The sequence below is a fragment of the Acipenser ruthenus genome, unplaced genomic scaffold (genome assembly GCF_902713425.1).
Source record: "Acipenser ruthenus unplaced genomic scaffold, fAciRut3.2 maternal haplotype, whole genome shotgun sequence".
Taxonomy (NCBI): domain Eukaryota; kingdom Metazoa; phylum Chordata; class Actinopteri; order Acipenseriformes; family Acipenseridae; genus Acipenser; species Acipenser ruthenus.
Genome location: NW_026708564.1, coordinates 25655 through 37502, shown reverse-complemented (window position 1 = coordinate 37502; position 11848 = coordinate 25655). Strand labels below are relative to the sequence as shown.

Below are 11848 nucleotides of genomic sequence, written 5' to 3'. Positions count from 1 at the left end.
AGCGAATATCCAGACATGAAAATCCAGTGTTCGTCCCAGCACTAATATATCTATCTATCTGTCTATCTATCAAGGGGTATGCAATTCGTATCGCCCGACAACCGGGACATCAAGATTTGCGTGACAGACAACAAGTTTTACATCCCTAATGTCAACCAGTCTGACAGGGAGAGACCGCTCCATATACTCTGCCCATTGTGCGCCCTAGTGTACAAGGTTGACAGGACTAAAACAATTTTTTGTCTGCTATGGGGCTAAATCTCATGGTCAAGACAGGGGCATGGCAACTTCGTGGGCTTTATTCCAGTGAGCATCTGTCAAGCACATTTGTAATGCAGCGGTGTGGACTACTCCCCATACCTTTACTAGGTTCTACAGACTGAATGTTCCATTCCTTAACACCTGTGCAGGTCACAGTGGCAAAATAAATAATTTACAGGGTGTGTTTCCCTTCAAGCTCCGTCTATGTCCAATCAATCTCTCCCTTCGACTGAAGAGGGTGCAGATCATGTCATCTGTGTGTGTTGTGCCTTTGACCCATCCATTGAGCTTTGACTACTGTATATTCCTGCTCAGAGATTGTAGGCCATATTGGGACTCTAAGTCCCCTGACCCCCTCCCCATATCTCAGCCAACCCACAGCTACATTAGGTAAAGCTGCAGTATCACAGCTGTTGTGTACCCAGGAGCTATGTGATGAAAATGCAATGTGACTGATCCAGGGTGCCTGTAGCAGGCTAATAGATAATAAGCTGATTTAAGAATTAGAACAAGGATGGTATGTTAGATACTGCTGCAGTTCTTTATTTATAAATAATATACAATGTTGTACACTAGCTTTCCTTTGGTGTGTGACAAGATAACTTAAATCATCAGTGCCAAAAAGTGGATGTTTGTTAATGGCTCCTGGGAGTTTAGGTTTGGTTTATCGTTGCGTAGGTATTATAATTTACTCTTTGCTGAGAAAGCAGTTTTCAGACCTCTTTGATTTGCTCTGTTCTGCTTCTGTCATCATAATCTTCTCCTTGGATTTGCATGGCTTTCCAGCTTGGTGAAGACTGACTCCCTTTTGTTCTCTTGCAAACTGAGGTGGTGGGGGGAAAACCGCAAAAGATGTTGGCAAACCAGACAAGCGTTTTAATTTTTTCTGGAATTTGTGCTATGCTGCTGATGCTGGCAGTGGTATACTACACTTATTGGTAAGAAGGTAGTTTTGTAATCATTCTCTTGTATAGGTGAAGCGACATGGAGACACTAGCTAAATGTTGGTAAAAGGTGGTTTATTTACCATTCCCGTATTGATGTGTGTATAATGTATATGTATTTATTTATTTATTTATTTTAATTGTATTTATTTTAATTTGCTATTAGCTTGGCAGATTTTTGAGTCTGCCAACTACAACAACTGTTATGCATGTACAGTTTTGTAAATATACTCCAGAAAATGACATCTAAGAGAAATCACAAATTAAAAACTGAAAAAAGGAAAAGCAACCTGTAACAATGGTGCAGTCTGTAAGGGTGTAAAGTGTAAGTAGCACGCAGTTACAGTACCTTGATGACAGGGCAGTTCATGTGAGATTGTGTTTCTTACCATCTCTACTGACAGAGCAAATTCATCAAACACTATTCATTACACCATAAACTGTCAAATTTAAAAAGGGCTTTTAGTTGGGAAAGCAGGGAGACAGTAGGCCCCTGATGAAGAGCCTTTCCAAAATTGTGTAAATAGTAACTTGACTTCTTTACCACTAATTAGAAGCAGTTAGAAGCAGTTTGAAAGCGGGTTGACAGCTGCAGAAGCTAAACTAAACTTCCAAAAAAAAAAAAAAAACATGGTCTTCAAGCCAGTAATCTGTGACAACTGCATGATGTGGGAATCCGAGAGCCCAACAGAGCTCAACCAAGTGTGTGTAAAATGCTGCAAAATCCAGGACTTGCTTAAACTAGTAAGTGTGCTAGAAATGGAGCTGGAGGAAATGAGACGACAACAGGAGCTTGAGGAGCTGACACACCCACAATTCATGGAAGTCTGCACCCCTAGCAGACTGAAAGCCACCAGGGAGATGGAAGAGGGTCAAAACAGCTGGGTTCAGATAGGCAGAAGCAGGAAAAAAAGAAACGTCATCAAACACAGCCACCAAAAATCCAAATATCCAACAAATTTGATCCACTTCAGCATTTCGATGACTAAAACCAACATCAAGAGAACGAAAGGAACAACATCCAGGACCCTATAAACAGTGCTGGCCAAGCAGCAAAAAGAAGGGAGGTCATGATTGTAGGGAACTCCATATTGAGAAACACAGCAAGTTCAGTTCGCAGTTTGGACCCCCTTACTACAACAGTGTGCTGCCTTCCAGGAGCCTCTGTCAAGCACATCACTGAGAACGTGGACAGGCTCCTAGAACGAACAGGAGATGACCCGGTTGTAGTCATCCACATCTGTACAAACAATATTGGAAGAGACAGGCCAAGATCCCTGCAAAACAAATTCAGAGAGCTAGGAAGGAAATTAAAAGACAAGACCAAAACTGTGGTATTTTCTGGGATACTGCCGGCGCCTTGCAAAGGACCATATGGACAGCTGGAAATACAAAATCAAAATGCATGGCTGAAATCGTGGTGCACACAGGAAGGCTTCACCTTTCTTGAACGTTGGAGCACATTCTACAACAAGGACTATCTATATAGGCGGGACAGACTGAGAAACAACATGTTAGAACTTGAAGCTACTACACTAACAAGTAACTACGATGTGATAGGTGTTAAAGAAACTTGTTATCTGAGAGTGATGGAGAGGAATATAATATTAGTGGGTACACACTGTATAGGAAAGAGGAAGGACAGAAGAGGCGGAGGAGTAGCGCGATACATAAGAAATAGTCTTGAAGCCCAGGTGTTAAATCTGGACAAAAAAAAACAACGCCGAATCAATATGGGTCAGAATAATGGACAAAAATTTAAAGGGCATAATAATAGGAGCATGCTATAGACCACCAAATTCAGACGCCGAGCAAAATAATCTGTTATACAATGACATTAGAAATGCGTGTAGAAAAGGAGAAGCCATACTAATGGGGGATTTCAACTTCTTCCATCTAAAATGGGAGAACCCAGTGAGGAGCACGACGGACGAAATTGAAATGGTGGAAATGACAAATGACTGCTTCCTAACGCAATTTGTCAAGGCACCGACCAGAGGGGAGGAATGCCTTGATTTAGTCTTTTCAAATAACGAAAACAGAATAACTAAAACAGAGAGCCATTGGCAAACTCAGATCACAACATGGTCTCATTTGAAGTGTTTTTTAAAACCCCAAAAGTAATGACTAAAGCTAAGGTTTACAATTTTAGAAAAGCAAACTATGAAGGTATGAAACAGAAGTAGATTGGAGTAAAATGGAGAAAACATTGACAGAAAAAGGATGGCTGTTTTTTAAAAATGTAGTACTAGAGGTGCAAAACAATTACATCCCAAAAGTAGACAAATCTAAATCTAAAACAAAATGGCCAAAATGGTTTAATAGATCAATTAAAAATATATTCAGCAAAAAAGGCACTTTACAGAGCGTTTAAAAGGGACCAAAAACAAAGTACACAGAAAGAGTACTTGGAACTGCAAACACAAGTCAAAAAGTAAGTTAGAAAGGCCAAGAGAGATAGAAATCAATATTGCTAAGGGGGCTAAAACCAATTCCAAAATGTTTTTCCAATATTATAACAGCAAGAGATTTTGCCATTAAGAGACACAAATGGCAATATCATAAATGAAGAAAAAAATAGCAGATATATTAAATGATTACTTTTCACAGGTTTTTACAAAGGAGGACACGGACAACATGCCCCACATGTCGACCTATTCCTATCCAGTTTTAAATAACTTTAGCATAACAGAGGCAGAAGTGTTAAAGGGACTAGGAGCTCTTAAAATAAACAAATCCCCTGGGCCGGATGAGATCCTCCCAATAGTACTCAAAGAAATGAAAGAAGTTATTTACAAACCTCTAACCAAGATCATGTAACAGTCTCTTGACAACAGGGTTTGTGCCGACAGACTGGAAAATTGCAAACATAATACCGATCCACAAAAAGGGAGACAAAACCGAACCAGGTAGCTACAGACCAATAAGCCTGACTTCTATTATATGTAAACTTATGGCAACTATAATAAGATCTAAAATGGAAAATTACCTATATGGTAACAATATCCAGGGAGACAGTCAGCATGGTTTTAGGAAAGGGAGATCGTGTCTGACATTTAATAGAGAAAAGTGTAAAGTATTGCACGCAGGCAATAAAAATGTGCATTATAAATATCATATGGGAGATACTGAAATTGAAGAAGTAATCTAGGGAAGTAATGTTAAAACTTTACAATGCATTAGTAAGACCTCATCTAGAATATTGTGTTCAGTTCTGGTCACCTCGTTACAAAAAGGATATTGCTGCTCTAGGAAGAGTGCAAAGAAGAGCAACCAGAATTATCCCGGGTTTAAAAGGCATGTTAAGAACATAAGAACATAAGAAAGTTTACAAACGAGAGGAGGCCATTCAGCCCATCTTGCTCGTTTGGTTGTTAGTAGCTTATTGATCCCAGAATCTCATCAAGCAGCTTCTTGAAGGATCCCAGGGTGTCAGCTTCAACAACATTACTGGGGAGTTGGTTCCAGACCCTCACAATTCTCTGTGTAAAAAAGTGCCTCCTATTTTCTGTTCTGAATGCCCCTTTATCTAATCTCCATTTATGACCCCTGGTCCTTTTTTCTTTTTTCAAGTCAAAGAAGTCCCCCGGGTTGACATTGTCTATACCTTTTAGGATTTTGAATGTTTGAATCAGATCGCCGCGTAGTCTTCTTTGTTCAAGAGTAGCGCGATACATAAGAAATAGTCTTGAAGCCCAGGTGTTAAATCTGGACAAAAAAAAACAACGCCGAATCAATATGGGAGACAGGCTAAAAGAATTGAATCTATTCAGTCTTGAACCTGAAAAAAGAAACAAGGACCAGGGGTCACAAATGGAGATTAGATAAAGGGGCATTCAGAACAGAAAATAGGAGGCAATTTTTTACACAGAGAATTGTGAGGGTCTGGAACCAACTCCCCAGTAATGTTGTTGAATAATCTGAAGCAGTTGTATATCAAAATAGCAGAAGCCCATTTTTCCTTTAGTGAAGTTGGCTAGAATTTGTTGTTTTTATTGTAATTAATTTTCAGCTTTCATATTGAAGCTTGTTGTGTACTACTCATTTAATCAAACCAAACAGGAATTTGCTTGCATTGTTTAAGATGGTTTTCTTGTTAGGTAGGCTTAATTGTGTATAAAAAAACAACAATACAGATGCAGTCTATCTTTCGCAGCCAGCGGAGATATGTAGCTGAAATCGTAAGGTAATTAAACTATTTGTGCTTATATTACTCTGCCCGTCGTTCTGCGCACTGTCAGCCCTTGTTAAAGATATACAATAATATACCCGATCCGAAGCAAGTGCAAAACTTGCCCCAAGATTTAAAGTAAAAAAATCTTAAAGCTTAAAACTAGCAAGAAATTACTTGGTTGCAGTAGTTATTATTATGGACAAACTTTGCCCTCTGACTGGTCCTTACTGCAACTAAATGTATACTGTTAAATATATACTGTTGGAATTGTTTTATTCAGCAAAAAAGTCTTTGCATTTGCTTCAGAATTGTCTTTTTTTTAATATAGTAAACCAGTGCTTCTGTCATGGCAAGTATTTTTTTTGTTTAACACTTTCCTTTTAAAGACTACGCGGTAATCTGATTCAAGCATTCAAAATTCTAATAGGTATTGACAATGTTGACCCAGGGGACTTTTTCGACCTGAAAAAAGAAACGAGGACCAGGGGTCACAAATAGAGATTAGATAAAGGGGCATTCAGAACAGAAAATAGGAGGCACTTTTTTACACAGAGAATTGTGAGGGTATGGAACCATCTCCCCAGTAATGTTGTTGAAGCTGACACCCTGGGATCCTTCAAGAAGCTGCTTGATGAGATTCTGGGATCAATAAGCTACTAACAACCAAACGAGCAAGATGGGCTGAATGGCCTCCTCTCGTTTGTAAACTTTCTTATGTTCTTAAACTACATGTGGGAATTCTAGGTGTAGCACTGTGCCATTTGGTGCTACTTACGTGTATTTGTAATAAATGCATGCTTAGTACATACTGAAAATGTTATGCTGAAGCACCTGCCCAGTTTTGTCGGTTTGCAGTTACTAAAAACTAATGAAGACTTAAAGAACCACTTGCCCAAATGTGCATGTTTTGTTAAAGTACCTAACCTGTGATTTGAGCTGGGTATCTGCATTGTCTTTTATGTTACGTATCATGATACAGTAAAAATGAAGCATGAAACATAAAAATCACACAATTGTCTAATTTGCTTGTGCAAGTGTTTGCAATAACGCTGGTACAGCACTAGTGGTCAAATAAGCTTCACGGCCTGTTTTTGCTTTTGTTTCCTGCTTATTCTTTTAAAATACATTTATTTAAAACAAAATTACAAATCAGGGCTCCAGACAAGGTTTGTGCCAAAAAAAAAAAAAAAGGTTGCCAAATCTAGTTGCTGGTGCCACTTCAGGAGCCAGTTGGTTGCTATCATATTCACCTGCTTAAAATACAACAACTTGCTAAGACACTAAAGTGATACTAAAACAGTAACTTAATGTCTGTACTCACTTATTTGTTGCCACATTCTGCTGAATGGTTAACAGGGTTTTCAAAATAAGGAAGCGACTGGTGCGATCCACCGCCTACTAGTATATTTGCGGCGGCTACTTCTATTAAATACAGTACACCCTCGCTATAACGCCCTTCATTATAAAGAACCTTCAGCTACAACGAACCTGGCCCCTGGACCCAAAATAATAAAAATTAAAAAAAAGATACCAACTCCCCAGTAATGTTGTTGAAGCTGACACCCTGGGATCCTTCAAGAAGCTGCTTGATGAGATTCTGGGATCAATAAGCTACTAACAACCAAACGAGCAAGATGGGCTGAATGGCCTCCTCTCGTTTGTAAACTTTCTTATGTTCTTGTGACAGTGCCACCTGCTCTTTGGGTGGGGGGTAGGGGCAACTGTATTTTGCCCATCCACTTTTTTTGCTCTGTATATGCACTGTTATTATATGTTTTATTATGGTTTGGCATTTAAACAGTTTAAAATGAAATAAAAAGTGGAAAAGCATTAAGATGACGATACAGGTGACGAAAATAATTATACACGCACCTTACACAAACATTGATTGACCCAGGGTTAGGGTGACCAGACGTCCCAATTTTTAGAGTGAACGTTGAAAACCCAGACGTAAAATGTGACATTTTTATTTTCTCATTAGGAAATTTCGTGTATGTGGCTGCTGTACTGTCTTGCGGTGCAACAGCATACTCTACTGGTTTAGGGCGTGTTGTTTGAGTGTCATTTTCATTGCATCTATGCGGCTATCCAATCACGTTAGCATTTTTCTTGGTGCGTGCGCCTGGGCGTCCGGTTTTACTGGCTAAGTGTCATGATGGCTGGTGGTGTTGACGAGGCTGTCGCCTAAAAAGCAAAAAAGACAAGTACCAAACGCAGTGGGGAAAAAAATGGATTCGATCATATGCCCATGGTCAAGTCATCCAATTAGGATTATGGTTATAATTAGGATTTCACAGACATTTCACGGACCTGTTTAAACATTAAATACACCTAATATTTCAGAGCACTATAAAAGCCTAAAAATAGTGGTACTTGCTTCCTTACTAACACAGAGTGCTGTCATTTGTTAAAAGGCTCCCAACAGTTGCTGTTGACATTCTCTGTCTGGTATGGATTTGCCCATACATTGAGACTGCACATCCGCATCCACTGAATTGGTTGGAAGTGTAATGCAAAGCTTTGCCAAGTTATACAGATGGGACTTCAATTAGAAACAGTCTGAAAACTCAGTTACCCAAAGGTATCTGACATTCTTTAATAAAGTCCATATACACAGCACGTTCGTTGTCATGTTATTTGGCCCATCCAGGAATTCATTTAATCAGTACCAAGTCAAAACAAAGAAAACATGCCTATTCGAGTCTAAAATTCTAATTGCGTTTACAAAGTAAACAGCAGGTTGTTTGAACCGAGGTAGTTGTGCTTGATTGCTACATACAGTACAACAGGTCACAGAAAAGCCAGTACAGACACACTGATAGGCTGATTAAAACATTGTTGTCATCTGAACAGTAAACAAGAAAGTCAACCGCTTTGCAGTATTACTATTTATTTTTTTTAATTAAAGTTTTTGGTTTTTGCCTAAGTGCAATGCACACAGGAAGGCGAAGGAATAAAAAAAAGCATATCTACTGAAGAAAGATACGTAGTTTGCATTGCTTGCGTTGTGCATTAGTTCACAAGGTTTCTTTCCTCCCCTCACCAACTGAAAGTGTCCTGATTTTTCACTCTTGCTATCTGGTCACCCTAATCGGTGCTGTGAATGCAACAGAACCCGGAGTTTGTGGAGATTGCAAAAAGTAAATAAATACATAAATAAATACATTTCTGTTTAGGCTAGATAGTTGTTAGCTTGGTTTGTTTTTATTCTCTATTTATTAAATTCTATTTATTGAAAAAAGGAAAGCGAGAACCAGACCGATTTATTGTTTTTGAATAGAGGAAGTTAGCAGGGCAATGTACTTGTGTGGGGGTAGGGGTAAAGGCAGGCACACTAACCCTAAATAAAATGTTATTCCGGTTATTAAGCGGTAGTACAGTACAACGTCTGTGGACTGGGGTATAGGCGGATATGTGAACGTCAGATTTACAAACATACCGTGCCCTCCATAAGTACTGGGACAGTGAAGTCAAAATTGCTATTTTTGCTGTACACTCAAGCAATATGAAAATACGATTTAAAAGATGAATATGAGGCAAAAGTACAGAATGTCACCTTTTATTTCTGGCTGTTTCAACACAAATGTTTTACCAACTAAGAAAAACAGCACTTTCAGAGTTCCATCCCCCCATTTTATGTGAGCATAAGTATTGGGACATTTGGCTCACAGGTGTTTCTAATTGATCAGGTGTTTCCTGTTGCATTGATTTTTCACACATAAAAGAGCTGTGAATTTGCTGTCTCAGTTCTATCCTTTGCTTTTGCCTTTGGAGTCTGCATTTGGTGTCAGTAGGCATAATCCAACATGAAGACTAGGGAGCTGCCTATGAAAGAAAAGCAAGTGATTTGGATGCTAAAAGAAAAGAGGAACTCAATTAGAACCATAGCACAAAAGTTGGGCATAGCCAAATCAACAGTTTGGAATGTCCTGAAAAAGAAAGAAACCACTGGTGTCTTCAGCAATCAGCAACGACCAGGTCGGCCAATGAAAACAATAGCAGTTGATGACAGAAAAATGACCAGAGCTGTGAAAAACAACCCTAATATAAGTGTCAGTGAAATCACCAACAACTTCCACAATGCTGGGGTCAAAGTGTCACAATCTACTGTTTGCAGAAGACCTCAGCAGCAGAATTACAAAGGCTACACTGCAAGATGCAAACCTCTGATCAGCAACAAAAACAAAGGCCAGATTAGAATTTGCTAAAAAGTACAGAGATGAGCCAGTAGAGTTTTGGAACAGAGTTTTATGGACAGATGAGACGAATATTGACCTTTATCAAAGTGGGAAGGCAAAAGTGTGGAGAAAAAAAAAAGAAACTGCAGATGATCCAAAGCATACCACCTCATCTGTGAAGCATGGTGGAGGTAGTGTCATGGCATGGGCATGCATGGCTGCCTCTGGAACGGGCTCACTCATCTTTATTGATGATGTAATGAATTATGGCAGCAGCAGAATGACTTCAGAAGTGTACAGAAGCATCTTGGCTACCAATGTAGAAGAAAATGTCACCAGACTCATTGGGTGGTGCTTCATAATGCAACAGGATAATGACCCAAAACACACTACCAACGCAACCAAGGAGTTCATCAGGGGAACAAAGTGGAAAGTTTTAGACTGGCCAAGTCAATCTCCTGATTTAAATCCGATTTGAACATGCATTTCACTTGTTGAAGAGGATACTGAAGTCAGAAACTCCCCAAAACAAGCAACAGCTGAAAATGGCTGCAGTAAAGGCTTGGCAAAGCATCTCAAAGGACGATACCAAGAGTTTGGTGATGTCAATGGGTCACAGACTCACTGCTGTTATTGCATGCAAGGGATTTGCGATAAGATGAATTGTCCCAATACTTATGCTCACATAAATGCTGTTATTCTTAGTTGGTAAAACATGTATGTCTTGAAACCACCAGAAATAAAAGGTGACATTCTGTACTTTTTGTCTCCGTGTTAATCTTTTACTCATATTTTCATATTTCTTGAGTGTACAGCAAAAACAGCAATTTTGACTTCACTGTCCCAATACTTATGGAGGGCACTGTATATAGAAAAAGCATTTACACATCCATAAATAGGTTAGGGAACAAAAACAACATGCAAACTGCTTTAAACATGGGGACATTTTTTGCTTTAAAAGTAAGCAAACGTAAACAAAATTAATTAGGCTACAAGTACACAGTGTTGCTATGAGGTGTGCTATAAGAACATAAGAACATAAGAAAGTTTACAAACGAGAGGAGGCCATTCAGCCCATCTTGCTCGTTTGGTTGTTAGTAGCTTATTGATCCCAGAATCTCATCAAGCAGCTTCTTGAAGGATCACAGGGTGTCAGCTTCAACAACATTACTGGGGAGTTGGTTCCAGACCCTCACAATTCTCTGTGTAAAAAAGTGCCTCCTTTTTTCTGTTCTGAATGCCCCTTTATCTAATCTCCATTTGTGACCCCTGGTCCTTGTTTCTTTTTTCAGGTCAAAGAAGTCCCCTGGGTCGACATTGTCTATACCTTTTAGGATTTTGAATGTTTGAATCAGATCGCCGCGTAGTCTTCTTTGTTCAAGACTGAATAGATTCAATTCTTTTAGCCTGTCTGCATACGACATGCCTTTTAATCCCGGGATAATTCTGGTTGCTCTTCTTTGCACTCTTTCTAGAGCAGCAATATCCTTTTTGTAATGAGGTGACCAGAACTGAACACAGTATTCTAGGTGAGGTCTTACTAATGCATTGTAAAGTTTTAACATTACTTCCCTTGATTTAAATTTAACACTTCTCACAATATATCCGAGCATCTTGTTGGCCTTTTTTTATAGCTTCCCCACATTATCTAGATTAAGACATTTCTGAGTCAACATAAACTCCTAGGTCTTTTTCATAATTCCCTTCTTCAATTTCAGTATCTCCCATATGATATTTATACTGCACATTTGTATTACCTGCATGCAATACTTTACACATTTCTCTATTAAATGCCATTTGCCATGTGTCTGCCCAGTTCTGAATGCTGTCTAGATCATTTTGAATGACTTTTGCTGCTGCAACAGTGTTTGCCACTCCTCCTATTTTTGTGTCGTCTGCAAATTTAACAAGTTTGCTTACTATACCAGAATCTAAATCATTAATGTAGCTCAGGAATAGCAGAGGATCTAATACTGATCCCTGTGGTACTCCACTGGTTACCTCACGCCATTTTGAGGTTTCTCCTCTAATCAGTACATTCTGTTTTCTACATGTTAACCACTCCCTAATCCATGTGCATGCATTTCCTTGAATCCCTACTGCGTTCAGTTTGAGAATTAATCTTTTATGCGAGACTTTGTCAAAAGCTTTCTGGAAATCTAAATAAACCATGTCGTATGCTTTACAATTATCCATTGTCAATGTTGCATCCTCAAAAAAGTCAAACAGGTGAGTTAGACACGATCTCCCTTTCCTAAAACCATGCTGACTGTCTCCCAGGATATTGTTAC

General features: G+C 39.1%; 1 protein-coding gene across 1 annotated transcript in view; it reads left to right on the top strand.

Annotated features, from left to right (window-relative positions):
* Positions 1-843: 843 nt before the first annotated feature.
* The window catches only part of LOC131734376 (1-acyl-sn-glycerol-3-phosphate acyltransferase gamma-like), a 36015-nt gene continuing 25010 nt past the window's right edge, over positions 844-11848 (top strand). Inside the window, exon 1 of the mRNA XM_059021345.1 lies at positions 844-1199. The gene's annotated coding sequence lies outside the window, so the exon portion shown is untranslated. The remainder of the gene's footprint in view (positions 1200-11848) is intronic.